This window comes from Salmo salar, chromosome 24 (assembly GCF_965601325.2).
Source record: "Salmo salar chromosome 24, fSalSal1, whole genome shotgun sequence".
Lineage (NCBI taxonomy): Eukaryota > Metazoa > Chordata > Actinopteri > Salmoniformes > Salmonidae > Salmo > Salmo salar.
In genome coordinates this window covers 18,022,616-18,045,777 of record NC_138314.1, presented here as the reverse complement: position 1 = coordinate 18,045,777, position 23,162 = coordinate 18,022,616, and the positions used below count along the sequence as shown (strand labels likewise).

The following is a 23,162-nucleotide window of genomic DNA, read 5'->3' as shown; positions in this document are numbered from 1 at the left end:
AGATGATAGATTTATGAAATTAACTGCCACTCATAAGTATTTACACTATACCACCCATGCAATAATTTTGCATCATTACTTTCACCCTTAAGTGTTCTTCACTAATTAACATTTTTTCAAAAACAAGGTGCACCCTTTTGTTTAGCTTTAATTTAAGCTCTCCTTCCCACGTTAGAGAGTCCTGCCCATGTGCTACAAGTTATAAAAGGAATGGCCTTTGTACAAACAGTCCTTTATAAATAAGATGTTTCTTAAAAGCTGTGCTTGTTCACAGCTTCTTTTCTTTTTTTCTTCTTCATCTGTCACATGTTTAGTTTCATACCTACTGTTCATGGGTAACACGTCATGTGTCATACATAAGCTTTCCAGTACACATAGTGTCTGATTGGATTATTTTTAAATGAACTATTTCCAAATATCATTATTAGTATGGACAAAGCCTAAATCATTCTTGTAACTTGTTATGGAGGTTTATCACACATCATATGTTATACGTTTTATTTTGTGTTAACGTTGATCTGAAAGGCTCATTGATGCCACTAGAAATGAAACGTGACCCATAATGTACGTAGTAATATGTAACAGACCCATCCTTATAGACCAACTAAGGAGAAATGTGATGAATTGTATCAAGTAATTCTTTAACGTTTCAGTTTATTTTGGTTAGATGGGTTTGCACCTGTTATATCCTGAAGTGAATAAAATCATATTCCTTCTTAACCTCATGTTCAATGTTTTATGTTTCAGGCTCCTCTGAAAAGAACAGGTGCAAATGTGAAGTAATACAGAGTAAAATCCACATTTGTGAGAGATTTTTTTATCCGTGACAATTAACTGTTGGCCAGTCTTCTTTCCATCTAGTTAAATAGTACACTGACATGATGTTTGCCCCATTTTGGCTTCACTTCACAGTGAAAGGAGTGATCCTACAATGTGGGCCTAATTAGTTCAAAAGGAAACCTGTAGTGTGTGTGTACTTATGCCCAGTTTGGTTTGGTATTATAAGGTGATGTGCTGATAAACAGGAATCCAAGTGCACAGGTTAAAAAAACATAGAATTAACCTTCCCACTGGGCACCACCTGCTTGAATCAACGTTGTTTCAACTTAAGTTGTCAACGTATAGTGATGTGGAAAATACATTGGATTTGAAAAATGTAATCAACTGTTTTGAGGGTGACATTTTAACCACAGGATTATGTCATCATGGTAATCAAGTTTCTACATAGACAAACCTATAAAATATGTTGAATCTGTACCTTAAAACAATGTACTGGAGAATTGATTTGTCTACAGCTACCCTCTGGTCTCCTATCAAGGATTTTAACCAAGCCCTGCTTAGCTATGATATTTTTCACTGACCATTACCAATGTGCTATTTTGACAATGATTGTTGTGAAATCTCCACATAAAAACTAAATAGATTCACAGTCATTCCAAGGAGTAGGTCTAACAGAGCAAATTAATCATCAATGATGCCATTTAGGCCTATATTAACCTTTGCAAAGTCATCAACAGCTATTGTTTAAATTCAACACAGAATTCAACAAACAAAAGGCCTAGCGAAATGTAATGATATTTAGGGCTCGATTTAATCTAAATATCAGGTATCACTGAAGCGTTACAAATTTCCCAATTTGAAATCTCTGATGGAGCCTACTTACAGTGCCGTCAGAAAGTATTCATACCCCTTGACATAGTCACGATTTTATTTTTTTCTTACAGCCAAATTCTTCATGCTCTGTCAAATTGGTTATTGATCATAGCTAGACAACCATTTTCAGGACTTGCTGTAGATTTAAGTCAGAACTGTAACTCGGCCACTCAGGAACATTCACTGTCTTCTTGGTAAGCAACTCCAGTGTAGATTTGGCCTTGTATTTTGGGTTACCAGTGTCTGGTCGGAATGCAGACGGAACAAGATTTTCCTCTAGGATTTTGCCTGTGCTTCATTTGGTTTCTTTTTTTATCCTGAAAAAGTATTACAAGCATGCCCATAATGTGATGCAGCCACCGCTATGCTTGAAAATATGGAGAGTGGTCCTCAGTAATGTGTTGTATTGGATTTGCCCCCAAACATAACTTTGTATTCAGGACAAAAAGTAAATTGCTTTGCCACATTTTTTACAGTATTACATTATTGCCTTGTTGCAAACAGGATGCTTGTTTTGGAATATTTTTATTCTGTACAGTAGTACCTACAATGTTGTTGATCCATCCTCAGTTTTCTCCCTCATAGTGAAATCCCTGAGCGGTTTCCTTCCTCTCCGGCAATTGAGTTAGGAAGGATGCCTGTGAGTTAGGAAGGATGCCTGTATCTTTTGTAGTGAATAGGTGTATTGATACGCCATCCAAAGTATAATGAATAACTTCACCATCCTCAAAGGGATATTCAATGTCTGCTTTTTTTTTTTTACCCATCTACCAATAGGTGCAAGGCATTGGATAACCTCCTTGGTCTTTGTGGTTGAATCAGTTTTTGAAATTCATGCTTGACTGAGGGACCTTACAATTATCTGTATGTGTGAGGTACAGAGATGAGGTAGTCGTTAAAAAATTATGTTAAACACTATTGCACACAGAGTGAGTCCATACAACTTATTACGTGACTTTTTAAGCACATTTTTACTCCTGAACCTTAGGCTTGCCAAAATAAAGGGATTGAAAACTTATTGACTCAGGACATTTCAGCTTTTAATTTTTAATTCATTTATATACATTTTGAAAAACATTATTCCGCTTTGACATTATGAGGTATTGTATGTAGGCCAGTGACCCCAAAAATCTAAATGTAATCAATTTTAAATTCGGGCTGTAACACATCAAAATGTGGAAAAAGAAAAGGGGTGTGAATACTTTCTGAAGGCACTGAATGCAGCGTTTACTGTGAATGTGGTCTCCGCTAACGAGGGGACATAGCCTTTAAATTCCGATCATGCTGTAATGCTGAACTTCAGTTAATGTTGCGTTGGTGTCAGCACAACCAAATATCAACATTTGAAGGAGATCCCACTGGGCACAGACGTCAACGTGGAAAACACGGTTGATTCAACCAGTGTGTGCCCAGGGATGTACTCCTTGGATAGTTCCATCTGTGCCACTGACAGTCTGCCATGAATCCAATTTATAAATGATTAATTTGCAGAAAAAATTGAATTAATGTCTCCATCTCAAGCAAACATCTATGTTAAAGAATGTAAAGTGCATTTAAAGTTTGATTTGATTTAGTCCTATTCTTCAATTTAGATTTTTGGTTGAGATGGAGATGTGAATCCAACATATCAGTTATTAATTTGTAGACTAACTGAAATTAAAGCCAGACTAAGTCAGTGGCACTATCCAAGCAGAAAATAAATCTCCTTCAAATGTTAATATTTGGTTGCGTTGACGACCAAACCCAATTCAATAAATAGCCCATATCAAGTTAACAAATGATATGTTAGATTCACGTCTCCAATTCAACCAAAAATACAAGTTTGCCGTGACTCCGTTAATATTTGGTTGCGTTGTCAACCAAACACAATTCAATTGTACATTTGTAATACAGTAAGTACCCTAAAGTTAATCTTAACGTAACGCTCAACCTTTTAAAATTAGTAACACATCCATGGCAACATTTTGAGTTTACTGTAACTGTATACATTTCTTCTTATGTAATCATATAAAGCATGCATGTTCAACATAGCATGCATATGTCTGGGGAGATATATTATATATATATATACTTTTAATGCAGACCAGTGATAACACAATCTGTTATATAAATAAACAAAATATCTTACGTCGTATTCCCATTTTAACCTTGTGCTTTTAAATGGTTGAAAGCGCATTGATAGACAGTTGGGTGACAACTAAACCAAAAATCTGACAATGTTTTTCCATTGGAATTTGGTTGTGCTTTTTAGATTGTTGAAAGCATAGTGATAACACATTTTAATTTCAACAAACTTTTGGCTGTCTTTTTGAGTGGGTGAATAAACACTACCGCTGAAAAGTTTGGGGTCACTTAGAAATGTCCTTTGTTTTTGAAAGAAAAGCACCAAAAAAATTGTCCATTAAAATAACATCAAATTGATCAGAAATACAGTGTAGACATTGTGAATGCTGGAAACGGCTGATTAAAAATATATATGTTTTATGGAACATCTACAGTACATAGCCGTACAGACGCCCATTATCAGCAACCATCACTCCTGAGTTCCAATGGCACATTGTGTAAGCTAATCCAGGTTTATCATTTTAAAATGCTAATTGATCATTAGAAAACCCTTTTGCAAATTAACGCTGTTCCATGCGAGAAATTGCCAAGAAAGTGAAGATCTCTACTCCCTTCACAAAACAGCGCAAACTGTCTAACCAGAATAGAAAGAGGAGTGGGAGGCCCCGGTGCACAACTGAGCAAGAGGACAAGTACATCCGTGTCTAGTTTGAGAAACGGACACCTCACAAGTCCTCAACTGGCATTTTCATTAAATAGTATACGCAAAACACCAGTCTCAACGTCAACAGTGAAGAGGCGACACCGGGATGCTGGCCTTCTAGGCAGAGTTGCAAAGAAAAAGCCACGTCTCAGACTGGACAATAAAAATAAAAGATTAAGATGGGCGAAAGAGCACAGACACTGGACAGAGGAACTCTGCCTAGAAGGCCAGCATCTTCACTGTTGACGTTGAGACTGGTGTTTTGTGGGTACTATTTAATAAAGCTGCTAAGTTGACATTTTAATGGACAAAAAAATGGCTTTTCTTTCAAAAACAAGGACATTTCTAAGTGACCCCAAACTTTTTAACGGAGTGTAGGTTGCAATCTCATTGATCAACGTCTCAACCAAATGTTCCCCAATTATCCACTTTGAAATTACATATTGTGCCCAGTGGATTGTCCTTAAATCCAGGTAAAGGAGTTGGGATGTAAGTTAATGTTTGATATATCAACAGTACATTTTATGGCACTGGCATCAGTATCATCAATTATTAGAACAATGTCAATAGAAGTAACAACAATACAGTGGTTTTCTTCTTTAAACATGTTGCACAAAAGGCCACTCAAAAGCAGTTTCCTGTTTAGGGTGACAATGTACAAACAAATAAGACCAACCACAAATTGTTTCAGATTTAATAAACACAAAGTTTATTAATAGTGAATAATAATTTAGCACAACAATTTCAGGTTATACTGTAGTTCCACTTCACTTTGAACTATTTGTCATGATAGACATTTTGTCATGATAGAAATTTCATGGTGCCTTTTCTGACCATTTAGAATTGTTCATGCAAGTTTGTGGCAAATTACATTTTTCTGTTACCTTGACACATCCACGCTATGTTATCCAACTTAATCGCTGAATGTGTATTAACATTATTTTATTATATTATTATTTTATGAGCTGACAAACTGTTATTAATGGTAATTACAGGTGCCATGTTTTCCATATTTCTTACACTTTCTTCATGGCAGATAATTGAAGTGAAGTGTTTGTATGTGTTCATAGTAGTTATAGCTTGGCAGAAGCCAACCTACTATCTTTCACATCTAGTTGATTGAATAGGGGGATGGGACTTCCGCCATGATTTGAGGGGGCCGAGTCCAGTTGTAATTAAATGAGAAGCAAGTGGTTTCACCCATGATTTGGGAGGTTGGTAATTTAGGTTTTGTTATGTTTAATTAACACGCTATAATTAGATTTGTGTGGGTGTTATCTGTGATTTAATGTCTTTATATTATCTTTATATTATCTTTATATTATCTAATGTTAGGTAGAACTTGACCCGGGAGTCGTGATTTATGACTCCAGATGTCAAATCTGGGATTAGGGACTGATTTTTATAGAAGGATGTTTGTACTCACAAAAAGATAGTTTAACATATGTAACATTTAAAATATTATTACATTTGTAAGATAATTGAAGATCTCTTGCCCATATGAATATAATTCTATCCACTGACGCTGCAGACAAGTTTTCAAGAAGTTACATTGGTGATGGAAAATGTCTGATGTTCAAAGATCTACATCATCACACGAGATACAGTAGATCACCCGCGTAAGCCTTTGCGAGGGTTAAATCTGCATAAACATTGTTGATTCGCTGTTACCTTAAGACAAGACAGGCCCTCTCCCCCTTTTGTAAATAAGGGGTGGTGTGTCTTGACTTGTAGCTGTAGCCTGGTTGTGAGTCTGGGTGGTAGACGTAAAGAGGGTGACAGGTTAAAGTGGATATTGTCTGATCGTACCAATTTGATAACCTTCAAGTCTGGTTTCACACTTGATTGATGTACTATGAACATATTACATTTAAAATATTATTCAATCAGATTTTTAAGATGACAATGGATCTCACACACACAATTATATCCACTGATGTTGCATACATCCATTTTCTAGAATTATGGTTTACATTTTTACATCCCATACACTAATACTAGTATTAGGGGGTAGATCAGCTTTAATATTGCAGATTGTGGCTTCTATCAATTCAATTGTCTGTATAATTCACAAGCCCCCGTATGTGTGTTATATATACATATAAATATAAATTACGCACTTAGGTTGGAGTCATTAACTAGTTGTTCAACCACTCCACAAATCTCTTGTTACAAACTATAGTTTTAGTCGGTTAGGACATCTACTTTGTGCATGACATGTAATTTTTCCAACAATTGTTTGCAGACAGATTATTTCACTTATAACCCACTGTATCACAATTCCAGTGGGTCAGATGTTAACATACACTAAATTGACTGTGCCTTTAAACAGCTTGGAAAATTCAGGAAAATGATGTCATGGCTTTAGAAATTTCTGATAGGCTAATTGACATAATTTGAGTCAATTGGAGGTGTACCTGTGGATGTATTTCAAGGCCTACGTTCAAACTCAGTGCCTCTTTGCTTGACATCATGGGAAAATCAGAAGAAATCAGCCAAGACCTCAGGAAAAAAAACTGTAGACCTCCACATGTCTGGTTCATCCTTGGGAGCAATTTCCAAACGCCTGAAGGTACCACGTTCATCTGTACAAACAATAGGACGCAAGTATAAACACCATGGGACCACGCAGCCATCATACTGCTCAGGAAGGAGACGCATTCTGTCTCCTAGAGGTGAACGTACTTTGGTGCAAATCAATCCCAGAACAACAGCAAAGGACATTGTGAAGATGCTGGGGGAAACGGGTACAAAAGTATCTATATCCACAGTAAAACGAGTCCTATATCGACATAATCTGAAAGGCCCCTCAGAAAGGAAGAAGCCACTGCTCCAAAAGCGCCATTAAAAAAAGACAGATTACAATTTGCAACTGCACATGGAGACAAAGATCGTACTTTTTGGAGAAATGTCCTCTGGTCTGATGAAACAAAAATAGAACTGTTTGGCCATAATGACCATCGTTATGTTTGGAGGAAAAAAGGGGATGTTTGCAAGCTGAAGAACAACATCCCAACCGTGAAGCATGGGGGTGGCAGCATCATGTGGGACTGGTGCCCTTCACAAAATAGATGGCATCATGAGGAAAGAAAATGATGTGGATATATTGAAGCAACATCTCAAGACATCAGTCAGGAAGTTAAAGCTTGGTCGCAAATGGGTCTTCCAAATGGACAATGACCCCAAGCATACTTCCAAAGTTGTGGCAAAATGGCTTAAGGACAACAAAATCAAGGTATTGGAGTGGCCATCACAAAGCCCTGACCTCAATCCCATAGAAAATGTGTGGGCAGAACTGAAAAGCGTGTGTGAGCAAGGAGGCCTACAAACCTGACTCAGTTACACAAGCTCTGTCAGGAGGAATTATTTATATATATATATATATAATAGCTAACATTTTGATAATAAATAGATTTGCTGACAGTGGACAACCTTTATTTAACTCCACTAGACAGTTGTTAATACTTTCTGAGAAGCAGCCATTATTTACTATTTTACACCTAGGGTTACTATACATAACTTTTAACCCATTGTATAAGAGATTGTCCAGGCGTTTATATATAAATTCCAGTCGTCCTTTATCAAAGGCTTTTTCAAGGTCGGCTATGAATACCAGACCTGGTTTCTCTGTGTTCTATTGTTTCTAGTACTTGTCTTATATTATCTCCAATGTATCGTCCATGTTAAAAGCTGTCTGATTAGGATAAATAATATCCGACAATACCTTTTTTTAATTCTATGCGATATGCATTTTGCTAGAATTTTGGCATCACAACACTTAAGTGTAAGGGGTCTCCAGTTTTTTTTAGGTGGACTGGATCTTTATATTTATAACCTGGGTCATGTTTCAGTAATAGTACAATCAGACCTTCTTGCTGAGTATCTGATAGTCTACCATTTTTATTGGAGTAGTAATAACATCTTAATAATGGTAGTTTGAGTACATCGAAAAAAGCCCTGGAGTTTTCCCGGACTATAAGACTTTAATTGCATCTAGAAGTTCCTCCTCTGTAATTAGGCCTTCACATGAGTCTGTACCTTAGTTAAGTCCAATATTTTATTTATTTAATTTTATTTATTTATTGAACCTTTATTTAACCAGGTAGGCAAGTTGAGAACAAGTTCTCATTTACAATTGCGACCTGGCCAAGATAAAGCAAAGCAGTTCGACAACATACAACAACGCAGAGTTACACATGGAGTAAAACAAACATACAGTCAATAATACAGTAGAAAAATAAGTCTATATACATTGTGAGCAAATGAGGTGAGATAAGGGAGGTAAAGGCAAAAAAGGCCATGGTGGCAATCTAAATACAATATAGCAAGTAAAACACTGGAATGGTAGATTTGTAGTAGAAGAAAGTGCAAAGTAGAAATAAATAATGGGGTGCAAAGGAGCAAAATAAATAAATACAGTAGGGGAAGAGGTAGTTGTTTGGGCTAAATTATAGATGGGCTATGTACAGGTGCAGTGATCTGTGAGCTGCTCTGACAGCTGGTGCTTAAAGCTAGTGAGGGAGATAAGTGTTTCCAGTTTCAGAGATTTTTGTAGTTCGTTCCAGTCATTGGCAGCAGAGGCGAGACGGCCAAAGGAGGAATTGGCTATAATACGTTCTAACACCGTGTCCAAACCGGCCGCTCACCATTGTGCCCAAATTTATTTTTGTCCCCCCCACACCAAACACGATCACGACACGCAGGTTGAAATATCGAAACAAACTCTGAACCAATTGTTATTTTGGGGAAGGGTCGAAAAGCATTAAACATTTATGGCAATTTAGTTAGCTAGCTTAATTTGTCCTGTTTAGCTAGCTTGCTGTTTCTAGATAATTTGTTCTGGGATATAAACGTTGACTTGTTGTTTTACCTGAAATGCACAAGGTCCTCTACTCCGACAATTAATCCACACATAAAACGGTCAACCGAATCGTTTCAAGTCATCTCTCATCGTTCCAGGCTTTTTTTTTCTTTGGACTTTATATGGCGATTGGCATCTAACTTTCATAGTTACCACGACGACTGACCGAACTCAGTTCATCTTTCAATCACCCACGTGGGTATAACCAATGAGGAGATGGCACGTGGGTATCTGCTTCTATAAACCAATGAGGAGATGGGAGAGAAGGACTTGCACCGCGTTCAGCGTCACAAATAGTACTGACTTATACTTAAGCACTTGGCAACGCAGACGCTCGTTGGCGCGTGCGAGCCGTGTTGGTGCAATAATTGAATAACATGTAACACTCGACGGGAGCGTTGTGGTCAGCATGTTAAGGTAAGCTTTAGTGTAGCTTAACTTCTTCCAGCATGAAGTACAGTACCGGTCAAAAGTTTGGACACACCTACTCATTCAAAGGTTTTTCTTTATTTTTACTATTTTCTTCATTGTAGAATAATAGTGAAGACATCAAAACTATGAAATAACACACATGGAATCATGTAGTAACCAAAAAAGTGTTAAGAATCTCAAATATAAAATATATTTTGATTTGCTTCATTTTTGAGGCTGGTAACTCTGATTTGCTTCCTTTGCCTTGATGACAGCTTTGCACACTCTTGGAATTCTCAGCTTCACAAGGAAGGATTTTCCAAAAGTCTTGAAGGCGTTCCCACATATGCTGAGCACTTGTTGGCTGCTTTTCCTTCACTCTGCGGTCCAACTCATCCCAAACCATCTCAATTGGGTTGAGGTCGAGTGATCGTGGAGGCCAGGTCATCTGATGCATCACTCCATCACTCTCCTTCTTGGTCAAATAGCCCTTACACAGCCAGGAGTTGTGTTGGGTCATTGTCCTGTTGAAAAACAAATGATAGTCCCACTAAGTGCAAACCAGATGGTATGGCGTATCACTGCAGAATGCTGTGATAGCTGTCACACCCTGAGCTGTTTCACCTGTCTTCTGTTTGTCTCCCCCCCCCCCTCCAGGTGTCGCGCATTTTCCTCATTATCCCTTGTGCATTTATACCTGTGTTTTCAGTTTGTCTGTTGCCAGTTCGTCTTGTCTCGTCAAGTGTACCAGCTGTTCTTCCCCGTACTCCTGTTTCTTGTTAGTTCCTGTTTTCTAGTTCTCCCAGTTTGACTATTCTGCCCGCCCTGACCCTGAGCCTGCCTGAGATGTGTCTGTTACTTAAACTGAATAATTAATTTGGGCTGCAATTTTTGAGGCTGGTAACTCTAATGGACTTATCCTCTGGGTCTTCCTTTCCTGTGACCGTCCTCATGAGAGCCAGTTTCATCATAGCGCTTGATGGTTTTTGCGACTGCACTTGAAAAACTTTCAAAGTTCTTGAAATTATCCATATTAACCTCTCTAGGGTAGGGGGCAGTATTTGCACAGCCGGATAAAAAACGTACCCGATTTAATCTGGTTATTACTACTGCCCAGAAACTAGAATATGCATATAATTGTTTGATTTGGATAGAAAACACCCTAAAGTTTCTAAAACTGTTTGAATGGTGTCTGTGAGTATAACAGAACTCATATGGCAGGCAAAAACCTGAGAAGATTCCTTACAGGAAGTGCCCTCTGACCATTTCTTGGCCTTCTACACTCTCTTTATTGAAAACTGAGGATCTCTGCTATAACGTGACATTTCCTACGGCTCCCATAGGCTCTCAGAAGGCGGCAGAATGTTGAATGATGACTTTGCAGCCCATTGCTGAAAAACAGTAGCGCATTTGGATAGTGGTCGATCAGAGAACAATGAGACTGGGACGCGCGTGCACGAGAAGAGTCCATTTTAGATTTTCTGTCTTTGAACGAAAACAGGGTTTCCCGGTCGGAATATTATCGCTTTTTTACGAGAAATCGCATAAAAATTGATTTTAAACAGCGGTTGACATGCTTCGAAGTACGGTAATGGAATATTTTTTGAAATTTTGTCACGAAACGCGTCGGGCACGTCACCCTTCGTCACCCTTCGGATAGTGTCTTGAACGCACGAACAAAACAGAGGATATTTGAACATAACTATGGATTATTTTGAACCAAACCAACATTTGTTATTGAAGTAGAAGTCCTGGGAGTGCATTCTGACGAAGAACAGCAAAGGTAATCCAATTTTTCTTATAGTAAATCTGACTTGGTGGGTGGTCTAAATAGCTAGCCCGTGATGGCTGGGCTATCTACTCAGAATATTGCAAAATGTGCTTTCACCGAAAAGCTATTTTAAAATTGGACATAGCGATTGCATAAACGGGTTCTGTATCTATAATTCTTAAAATAATTTGTTTTTTGTGAACGTTTATCGTGAGTAATTTAGTAAATTCACCGGAAGTTTGCGGTGGGTATGCTAGTTCTGAACGTCACATGCTAATGTAAAAAGCTGGTTTTTGATATAAATATGAACTTGATTGAACAAAACATGCATGTATTGTATAACATAATGTCCTAGGAGTGTCATCTGATGAAGATCATCAAAGGTTAGTGCTGCATTTAGCTGTGGTTTGGGTTTATGTGACATTATATGCTAGCTTGAAAAATGGGTGTCTGATTATTTCTGGCTGGGTACTCTGCTGACATAATCTAATGTTTTGCTTTCGTTGTAAAGCCTTTTTGAAATCGGACAGTGTGGTTAGATTAACGAGAGTCTTGTCTTTAAAATGGTGTAAAATAGTCATATGTTTGAGAAATTGAAGTAATAGCATTTCTAAGGTATTTGAATATCGCGCCACGGGATTCCACTGGCTGTTGAGTAGGTGGGACGATTTCGTCCCACATACCCTAGAGAGGTTTTTAACTGACCTTCATGTCTTAAAGTAAAGATGGATTGTTGTTTCTCTTTGCTCATTTGAGCTGTTCTTGCCATAATATGGACTTAGCCCTATTTGGTAAAATTCTATCTTCTGTATTCCTCCCCTGCCTTGTCACAACACAACTGATTGGCCAAATGCATTATGGAGGAAAGAAATTCCACAAATTAACTTAACAAGGCACACCTGTTCATTGAAATGCATTCCAGTTGACTACCTCATGAAGCTAGTTGAGAGAATGCCACGAGTGTGCAAAGCTGTCATCAAGATTCTACTTTGAAGAATCTCAAATATAAAATATATTTTGATTTGTTTAACACATTTCTTTGGTTACTACTTGATTCCATATGTGTTATTTCATAGTTTTGATGTCCTCACTATTATTTTACAATGTGGAAAATAGTAAAAATAAAGAGGAAAAACCATGAATGAGTAGGTGTGTCCAAACTTTTGACTGGTACTTTATTTGGTAGCTTGGTAAAATATATGTTCGGAGTACTTTTCTCCCAACACTGACTATATACAGTATATAACATGACTATCTTACAGACCTTCTCAAAGGCTCTCAACTTAGCATACATGCCTAATTATCTGCTGATGGTTGATGGTCCCCCAAATTGTATTCCAACTGGTTGGGTATATTTAAGCCCTAGAGCATTCACACTTAGCCCGTTGGGCAATCAACAAGCAGTTGTCTGAATTTCACAGAGCCTTTGAAGTTAACAGAAAAGGAACACTGACGCAATGTTATTTATGTAACTTATTTTTAAAACTGATATGATATCCACATCGTATCCCCAAAAAATGTATATATCAATATAGATTTTCCATCCCCATCACTAGCAAATTCAAATCTTCGCACAAATGGTTGTTGCTAATGTGGTAAAAAAAGTAACGTGTTCATGATGTCTTGTGGTGAAAACTACTGCCATTTAAAGGGGTGGTACACAAACATTTTCATTTACTTAATTTTATTAACAAAGTGATTCATCCATTGATCCCGAGAGACAATGACCAAAAATATGGCTTAGTTTTCTTTATTTACTTACCTTCAGCCAGCATTGGCATCGCTGCTAGTGAAACAATGGGAGTGGTAGGGCCAATGGCAGGATGCTTCAAAAAGCATGCTCAAATCCTCAGTCACTTCAGACCAAATGTTATAGCAACCCAAATACCATATCACATATAGAATATTGGAGGATATTATAGGAAGTCCGGTAAAATAAAAACAATTCTGAGAATACACACCAATACACCACTATGTGTACATTCAGAGAATTGTTTCTCTGTATTACCATTCTACCGTATTCATAGCACTAACATACTTTTATGAGCTGGTTTGACTGGAACTAAACGTATATGTAAAGTCATTTTTCGTTGTTGTACACGGTCATATGACATTGTATAGAAAAGTACAATCTTAGAAGAGTCACTGATAAAGGTCCCCCTCTACTTCTGGTGGTATGGAATATTCATGTATTATGTCTCCAGAAAGTTAGATTTTCTCAAATTACTATAAGCAGAATTAGTTGTTTTTGGTTGGTGTCAAAATGACCCCAAAGGGCTTGATTTGATACAGAAACACTAAACAATGATTTATATTTGTCAAAACTTGTTTTTGATTTGTCGTTATGGGGTATTGTAATTGACTTAACTAAAGTTAGATTGAAAAGTTATTCACTACATCCAAACTACTTTGTGATAAATGATCACATCTAAGTCTGAAATGTCATAGACTACAAATAGCAAGAGCAGATCACTCTGGAGTCCAGTGTAAATTAAGCAACTCTGATGCCGAAAGATAAAGGACTTTCTTTCCTACTTCACACATTTTATTTTAGCAACAAAAAAAGTAGTGTGTAGTTTCAGTAGTTATCTACACCGCTACGTGGGGAAAAAAGTCATTAACTACTGAAAACACTAACAAAATTTGAATTTAGTTCAACTACCACCAAGCTACTGCAAACTGTAGTTAAATTACTAGTATTAGTGTATGGGATGTAAAATAATCCTTAATTCAAGAAACAGATGTATGCAGCATCGGTGGATATAGTTGTGTGAGAGATCCTTTGTGATCTCAAATCTGATCTAATAATATTTTAAATGTAATATGTTAAATGTGTGTACACAGACCCTTATATGCATTTTACCTTTTGAGGTTACGTCATTAATCAATTCTATGTGAACCCAGACTTTGAGGTTATCAAATTGGTACCATCCAACAATATCCACTTTAACATGTCACCCCCTTTCTCCCCATTTACATCTACCACCCAGACTCACAACCAGGCTACAAGTCCAGACACACCAGCCCTTAATTACAAAGGGATCTAGAGTGGGCCTGTCTTGTCTTAAGGTAACAGCGAATCAACAATGTTTATGCAGATTTAACCCTTGCAAAGGTTTCTCGGGGTGAGCTACTGTATCCCGTGAGTGAAAAGACCATTCAAAAAAGTACCCCAACCCCCCCTTATACCAATTTCTCTCCAACTTTTCACCCTACCTCTGTTGGGATAAGTGGTCTATTCACTTGACGTTTAACAGGGAGCCATGTAGGATTAAGACCTGTCAATTACTCACTGGCAGGACTGAGTTCCTAACATAAGCTTCACTGACAGCAATGTGAAAGATGTGACGGTCTTTGAATAACTGACATTTTCCATCACCAATGTAACTTATTGAAAACTGTTGTCTGCAGCATCCGTGAATATAATTATATTCGTATGTGCAAGAGATCTTCAATGATCTTACATATTTATTATAATATTTTACATGTTACATATGTTAATATGTGTAACATAATCTTCTTGTGCAAATACCCTCCTATAAAAATCTGTCCCTAATCCCAGATTTGACATCTGTGGTCATAAATCACGACTCCCGGGTCAGGTTCTACCTGACATTATGTCATATGATGTGAAAAGACATCAATCACAGACAACACCCACACAAACCTAATTCACTCTAACTTATAGTCTTAATTAACAGAACTAAACCTAATTACCAACCCCTTCCAAATCCGTCCCCCACAATCCGGATGTTTACAATGGTTGAAACCCCTTGGGTTTCATTTACCTAATTTGATTACCTCTGGACATGCCCGCCTCATAAATAATGGCGGAAGTCCTGCCTCCTCATCAATCAACAAGGTTTGAAAGATAGTTTGTCAGAAGCCACCCTACAATAACTACTGTTCATCATGGTAAAATTGTTTGAATTACAGAGATTCCTTAGGTTCTGATTCTGTGAAAGCACTCATTTGGCATTTTGCTGGACTGTGGTAGTAGGAACACACGTTACCCTGAGAACCGCATGTGCCGCCTGCTTGTTTAATCAATTATGTCTATTGTATTGAATAAAACATCTGTCACAAAACCAAATGATTTCAGATGCTGTGTTGATGGCTGAGACCTTGTACAATTTACATCGTAGTGCCTGAATTCGTTTCTCAAATTCTTTGGCCCATGCTTTCTGGAAGAGTTGTTTTGATCAAAATCTACTACGAAACAGTTGGGGCTACGTTTTTGAGTTTACACATGTTAAAATTACTAAAGGAGTGAAATGGTGTAGATTCTGAACATATAAAAGTAGCATTCTAATCTTAATTTGGAATCAAATATGGGTGATTCAACATGTGTTCTTGATATTCACAGATTCACAACATATCGTTTTTATCAGAAAAAAACCTGACACAAATTTACTTTTGAAACCTCAAATAAGCTTATAGGATCAGAATCAGTGGCTCCAAACAAATCCCTTCAAAGTCCTCAGTGTTTTGAGAGAAAAGAGCACAGGATGTTCTATTTCTAGTGTCAACTGCAGGGTACTACTTTCCATCTAAGTTAAAGATTTCAAGCTTTCTGCCTGGATCTCGTTCTGCAGTCCAGTAGGGACACTGTTAGATAATACAACTTTCACTATTTAGAGAGTTGAATATGTTTCAAATCATACTGAAGAATTCTGATTGGTTAAATCCAAATGCCTTTGAACACCAAATGGCCTCTGACTCTGGAAGATTGCACTATTTTTGACCATGGAATGTGTGGATCTACAGAACACTAGCGGTCACCAAATGCTCCCTCAATGTACAAGGCCAAGCCATCAACAGCCATTGATTATCTTGGGTTTGAATCAATAAGGTATTCTGTCACCTGTTCTAACTGAAGACTTTTCTCCATAGTTTTTATCTCCTCAAAGACAGAGATAGTCGACCCGGTCAAAACTTTTGGGTCCGTCCCTTGATTTATCGCTCATTTCAGCCTGGTAATGGCTCTGTGCTAAGCGAAGGCCAAAAGCAGGTAGTTCTTTCTGTATATATCTTTTTAATTTATATTACTATGCCACACATAGTAACTGTGATATTTCTGTCATCAGTTCTCCCAATCAATTCCCCACAAACTTCTCCTCTGCTCAACCAACACAAATTTCACTCTGGACTAATGCCTACAGTATACTTACTCAGTAGTATATGAATGTATCATTGTAGAATCCTCTACCCTGTTCCTCTCCTGACCCACCATTGTACCTTTATCTGTGGGTTGTATTTGTAATGTAATATACAATTTGTCACTTTCGTGGTTGAGCTTGGATACAGAATGCAGCATATTCCTGTTGACCCCTAATGTGATTCTTTTCCACATTCTATTCCACATGGCCTTGTGGATTTTATCATACACAAAACTCATATTCTCACGTTCTATACAACTACTTTTCACAGCAGCTCAAACTGAGCTGACAGTTCTTCCTTTGCTAAATGCTTTCCTATGTCTAAAAACCCTCTGGTTTGGGCACACGTTGTATTTGATTTGTTAGACAAAGATTTGCTTTGTTTTATTTATAATTTGAGTGGCCTCACGTGTACTGTATGTTTTGGCTGATTGTCTCCTTGGTATCCTGGTGTCCCTGAGATGTCTTGTAATTCCTCAGAGTTTGTCTAAGAAGGCCTAACCAAAATTAGAATAATAGTAATACATAGATGAATCTGAAGGTATAAATTCTTTGAGAATACATTTGAGTTCTTTCCCAGAATAACAAGACAGAAACCAGTTCTTTATACATTCAAGATACTGTTGTGTGTGTGGGATATATAGTGTATGTGGACACCCCTTCAAATTAGTGGATTCGGCAATTTCAGCCACACCCGTTGCTGATAGATCTATACAATTGAGCACACATCCATGCAATCTCCATAGACTAAAACATTGGCAGTAGAATGGCTTTACTAAAGAGCTCATTGACTTTCAACGTGCACTGTCATATGATGCCACCTTTCCAACAAGTCAGTTCGTCAAATTTCTGCGCTACTGCAGCTGCCCTGGTCCACTGTTAGTGCTGTTATTGTGAAGTGGAAACGTCTAGAAGCAACAACGGCTCAGCCGCAAAGTTGTAGGCCACATAAGCTCACAGAATGGGACCTCCGAGTGCTGAGGCGTGTAAAAACCGTCTGTCCTCTGTTGCAACACTCACTACAGAATTTCAAACTGTCTCTTGAAGCAACGTCAGCACAATAACTTTTGTTAGGAGCTTCATGAAATGGGTTTCCATGGCCGAGCAGCTGAACAAAAGCCTAAGATCACTATGTGCAATACCAAGCGTTGGCTGGAGTGGTGTAAAGCTCGCCGCCATTGTACTCTGGCGCAGTAGAAACGCATTCTCTGGAGTGATGAATCACACTTCACCATCTGGCAGTCCGACGGAGGAATCTGGGTTTGGCGGATGCCGGGAGAACGCTACCTGCCCCAATGCATAGTGCTAACTGTGAAGTTTGGTGGAGTAGGAATAATGGTCTGGGACTGTTTTTAGTTCCATTGAAGGGAAATCTTAACATTACAGCATACAATGACATTCTAGACAATTCTGTGCTTCCAACTTTGTGGCAACAGTTTGGGGAATGCTATTTCCTATTTCAGCATGACAATGAGGTCCATACAGAAATGTGTTGTTGAGATCGATGTGGAAGAACTTGACTGGCCTGCATAGATCCCTGACCTCAACCCCATCGACCACCTTTGGGATGAATTGGAACACCGACTGTGAGCCAGGCCTAATCGCCCAACATCAGTGCCCCGACCTCACTAATGCTCTTGTGGCTGAATGGAAGCAAGTCCCCGCAGATATTCCACATCTAGTGGAAAGCCTTCCCAGAAGAGTGGAGGCTGTTATAGTACCAACTCCATATTAGTGCCCATCATTTTAGAATGGGATGTTCGATGAGCACTTTTGGTCATGTAGTGTATAATAACTCTAATCAAGATATTTACAATCATAATGAGAGGGATCATGAAAAGGTAGGAAATAGAATGAAAGACAAGAGACCTCAATATATCTGAATATTTAAAGATGTGATAATCTGTTGTCCTTGGCTCTGGTTAGGCCGTATGGAGCTTAACAAAGGAAAGATGGCAGTGTGTCCTCATCTGTCCTGAGTTGAGGGGTTCCTTGGTGGTGGTTTCTTGCTCCTTTCCTCTGAGTTTGGATGGTTCCTCGTGGACTGCTCCTTTGGGTTTTGTCCCTGCTTGTTCTACCTGATGGCTCTTCCTTTGAGTTAGAGGCTGTGCTCTAAATGGTCTTCTTTCTTTGAAGAAGGTTAGCTTAAATGAAAACTCCATCTGAGACTGTTTAGCGCATGGGCTCTTCCGTCCCAATTTCTATACTGTATTACAGGTACTATTCCCTAAAATGTACTTTTCCTAACTTATCAGTTTACCACTTCTTGCCATTAAAGGCGAAGTTCCTTCCTTGTGGTCAGCCTACTGAAGATGGAAGTTCTTCTCCCTCATCGAGGAAGGTCCAGCAGGATAAGAGGCTAAAAGGGGGAGACAGCAGGGTCCTTTTTGTAGTCCTGTGAGGTCACATGGTATCTACCTAGGTGTGAAGGGCCACTTTTATGACCCTTTGTCTTAGAGAGAGAGTGCGCTTGGAGGAAGGAACTCTGTAGTCCATAACAGTTCAACATTCTAGACAGACAGTAAAACTATGTTTAGGGCTCCCAAGTGGTGCAGTGGTCTAAGGCACTGCATCTCAGGGCTAGAGGCGTCACTACAGACACCCTGGTTCGTATCCAGGCTGTATCACAACCAGCCGTGATTGGGAGTTCCATAGGGCAGCGCACAATTGGCCCAGCGTCGTCCGGATTTGACCGGTGTAGGCCGTCATTGTAAATAAGAATTTGTTCTTAACTGATTTGCCTAATTAAATAAAATGTTCATTGTTCAACATATGACATTAAAATGACATGTCGCTACAATGGCATGTAAATGCACATAAAAAATGCACTGTTAATTCAATCTGGTGGAACCTGTTCTTCTTCAACACAATCAGATGCCCAACAACAAAATGGGTCATGTCAGGTGAAATCACCATGACTTAGCAGCTTTGCAGGTGCAGTAACAGAATCTACACAGGGAGACCTGGGTCATGAAAAGGTTAACATTAACACAAAGGGTTAACATTTTGAATAATAGGTGTACAAGTAGCGTTGCATCAGAAGAGCCTTTGTGTTTCTCAAATCGTAAACCCAGCCAATTGGTTTTCCTTGCTGGCAATATCATCCCAAAATATATTGCAATGTTGCTGTAGTGAAAGATGGAGATCGGCTACTGGACTAAAGAATGCGTTGGCTTCTGAGGTTCCCTAGCTTTAGATTAGTAAACTGAGAATGTATTTTACTTGCTTTTACTTAGTTATTTCTTGAAAAAATAATGATAACAGTAACTGTACATTTGGAGATCAACCCCTGATCCCTTACAATTCACATTATTATTGTATTGCAGTACATACAATTAAGCAATTCTTCTTCAAATATTCCAATGCTTTGGACCACTCCCACGGAATTCTTCCTCGTCTGCAGTATAGCGGCGCTGGGTTGTTATTGAACACTGTAGATTAAACTCATTTTGACAGGGAGAACGCAAACACCATTACGCCACTCTGGGTGTGTTAGGATGAGCCAATAAACTAGCGTGAAGGGAAAGAGCAAACTCGGGGATGGATGACAAAAGAAGAGGCTTATGGTGTACCACGTGTAGTAGTTCCAACTGATCCGGGAGATCAGTGGGGTTAGATTGGGCTCCATCATTGTGTTGACATGGTGTTTTCCAGCCCACCCCTCCATATTGTCAGCAGCATTCCAGAATTCTTTCTCTGCTAACAATACCAAAATACTTTTTATTTTGTGAGGCACCAAACATGACCTGACCTTACTGAAGATGGCGCCGTACTGGATGTCCACCTTTTTGCATGCTCTGACTCAACTTTTACTTCACTAAATGTATCCACTATCATTTCTTGCAATAACTTTGAACATCAAATCGGCAGTTACATACCTCAATTCCGGCTTCGACTTCGACTCATCTGCCCTGGGTTCTTTCTGTAATTCCATCCCAATGTTCGGGCTACCCAAGAGGAAATGCTGGCATTATAGAGGCAAGAGACATCCTGGAGAGATTAAGGCGAAGGGAAAACCGGCCACCTCTTCCCTGCATTTTTTTACTGGCCTAAAATGGATGACCTCAGATCGCGGATTAGCTACCAATGAGACTCTAGATACTGCAATATTCTCTGCTTTTCTGAAACGTGGCTCTCGGACAAGATGCTATCCAACTCAATGGATTCTCCATTAACCGTGCGGACAGGACAGTGGAGTAAGGGAAATCAAGAGGGGGAGGGGTTTGACTCTTCATCAACAACAACTGGTTTGCTGACTCGAGCGCGGTAGAAAAGTCGACCCATTGTTCACCTGTCATGGAATACCAGATGGTCAAATGCCAACCCTTCTACCTCCCAGGGGATTTTCAGCTGTTATCGTGACTGTTGTATACATTCCACTTCATGACAAGAAAATAACAAGCTGGCACTTAACAAACTGTATGAGCCTATAAACAAGCAGTAAAACGTACCTCCATAGGCTGCTTTTCTGGTTGCCGGCGATATTAATTCTGCGTCATTAAGACACGTGATGCCCAACATCCATCAACACGTCTCCTTCACCAATAGGAGCGATAAAGGCTTAGACCACTGTTATTCTACCCACAAGCAAGCATACAAGGCCCTCCCTCATCCGCAATTCGGAAAATCAGATCATGTATCCGTACTCCTGTTTACAAGCAGAATCTCAAACAGGAAGTACCTGTGACTCGTTCCATTGAGAAATTGTCACCCAGAATCAGCGGTTATGCTACAGTACTGATTTTCTTTTTTTAGGGCTGATTGGAATATGTTTTGAGACTCCACAGATAACATCAACAAGTTAACCACCTCCGTCACCAGCTTCATTAGGAAATGCGTCACGTTGCTTCCCCAATCGAAAGCCCTGGATTAACCCTGAGGATGACACTAAACTGGGGCGGCAGGTAGCCTAGTGGTTAGAGCGTTGGACTTGTAACCGAAAGGTTGCAAGATCGAATCCCCGAGCTGACAAGGTAAAAATCTGTCATTCTGTCCCTGAACAAGGCAGTTCCTAGGCCGTCATTGAAAATAAGAATTTGTTCTTAACTGACTTGCCTAGTTAAATAAAGGTAAAAAATAAAATAAAGGACAGCGCTATTGCAGACGACTCTGAGGCTACGGCTGAGGACAGGAATAAGTACAAGAAGAACCCCTATGTCCTCCGCAGATTCATGAAACGAGCGAAATGGCAATATAGGGAAAGTATAGGGAAAGTAACCCCATCTGGCAGGGGCTACATTACAAAGGAAGACCCAGCCTTGACCTGCCCAACAATGCCTCTCCACCAGATGAACTCGATGCATTTTATGCACGCTTTGACAATGACAACATCTGGTGTGAGGGCCATCACCGTCCCATAGGACTAGGTGATCTCGCCGACGTGAGTAAGGTCTTTAATCAGGTCAACACCCGTTTAGGCAGTGGAGCCCAACGGTATCCCAGTGTGGGTCCTCAGAGCATGTGCGGAACAGCTGGCAGGCATATTGACTATAATTTTTGAACTCTCCTTGTCCCAGTTTGTAATCCCCACATGTTTTAAGATGACCACCATTTTTCGTGTTCCCAAGAACTCTTAAGGCTTTATGCCACAATGATTACCGCCCTGTAGCACTCACACTTTGAGAGGCTGGTTATGTCACACATCAACTCCATCTGACACCCTAGATCCTCTCCAATGTTCATACCGCCCCAACAGATCCATAGATGATGTAATCTCAACTGCACTTCATATGGCCCTCACCCACCTAGATAATAGGAATACTGTACCTATGTGAGAATGCTGTTCATTGACTACAGCTCAGCGTTCCAACACCATTGTCCCCTCCAAGCTTGTCACCAAGTTTAGGACCCTGGGACTGAACACCTCCCTCTGCAACATGGATCCTGGACTTCCTGATGGTCCTACCTCAGGTAGTGAGGGTAGGCAACATCACCTCCACCACACTGACCCTCTACACGGGGGCCCCACAGAGGTGTTTGCTTAGTCCCTTACTGTACTCCCTGTTCACTCACGACTGCGAGGCCATGCACGACTCCAACACCATCATCAAGTTTACTGACAACACGACGGTGGTACTGTAGGCCTGATCACCATCGACGATGAGACAGCCTACAGGGAGGAGGTCAGTGACCTGGCAGTGGTGTGCCGGAACAACAACCTTTCTCTCAACGTTTGTAAAACCATGGAGCTGATCATGGTCTACAGTGGGGTGAGCACGCCCCCATCCATATCGATGGGGCTGAGGTGGAGCGGGTCGAGGGCTTCAAGTTCCTCTGTGTCCAAATCACTAAGGACTTAATGGTCCACACACACCCGCACAGTCATGAAGATTGCGCGAAAGCGCCTCTTCCCCCTCAGGAGGTTGAAGAAGTTTGGCATGGGCCCTCAAATCATCAAAAAGTTCTACAGCTATACTATTGAGAGCATCTTGGCTGGCTACATCACTGCTTGGTATGGCAATAGCAGCGCCCTCGATTGCATGGCACTACAGAGGGTGGTGCGGACAGCCCACTACATCCAGGACCTCTATATCAGTAGAT

General features: G+C 39.6%; 1 protein-coding gene across 1 annotated transcript in view; it reads left to right on the top strand.

Moving 5' to 3' along the window:
- LOC106584982 (sodium- and chloride-dependent GABA transporter ine) overlaps window positions 1–23,162 on the top strand; it is a 64,753-nt gene that overhangs the window by 9,285 nt on the left and 32,306 nt on the right. The window lies entirely within an intron of this gene.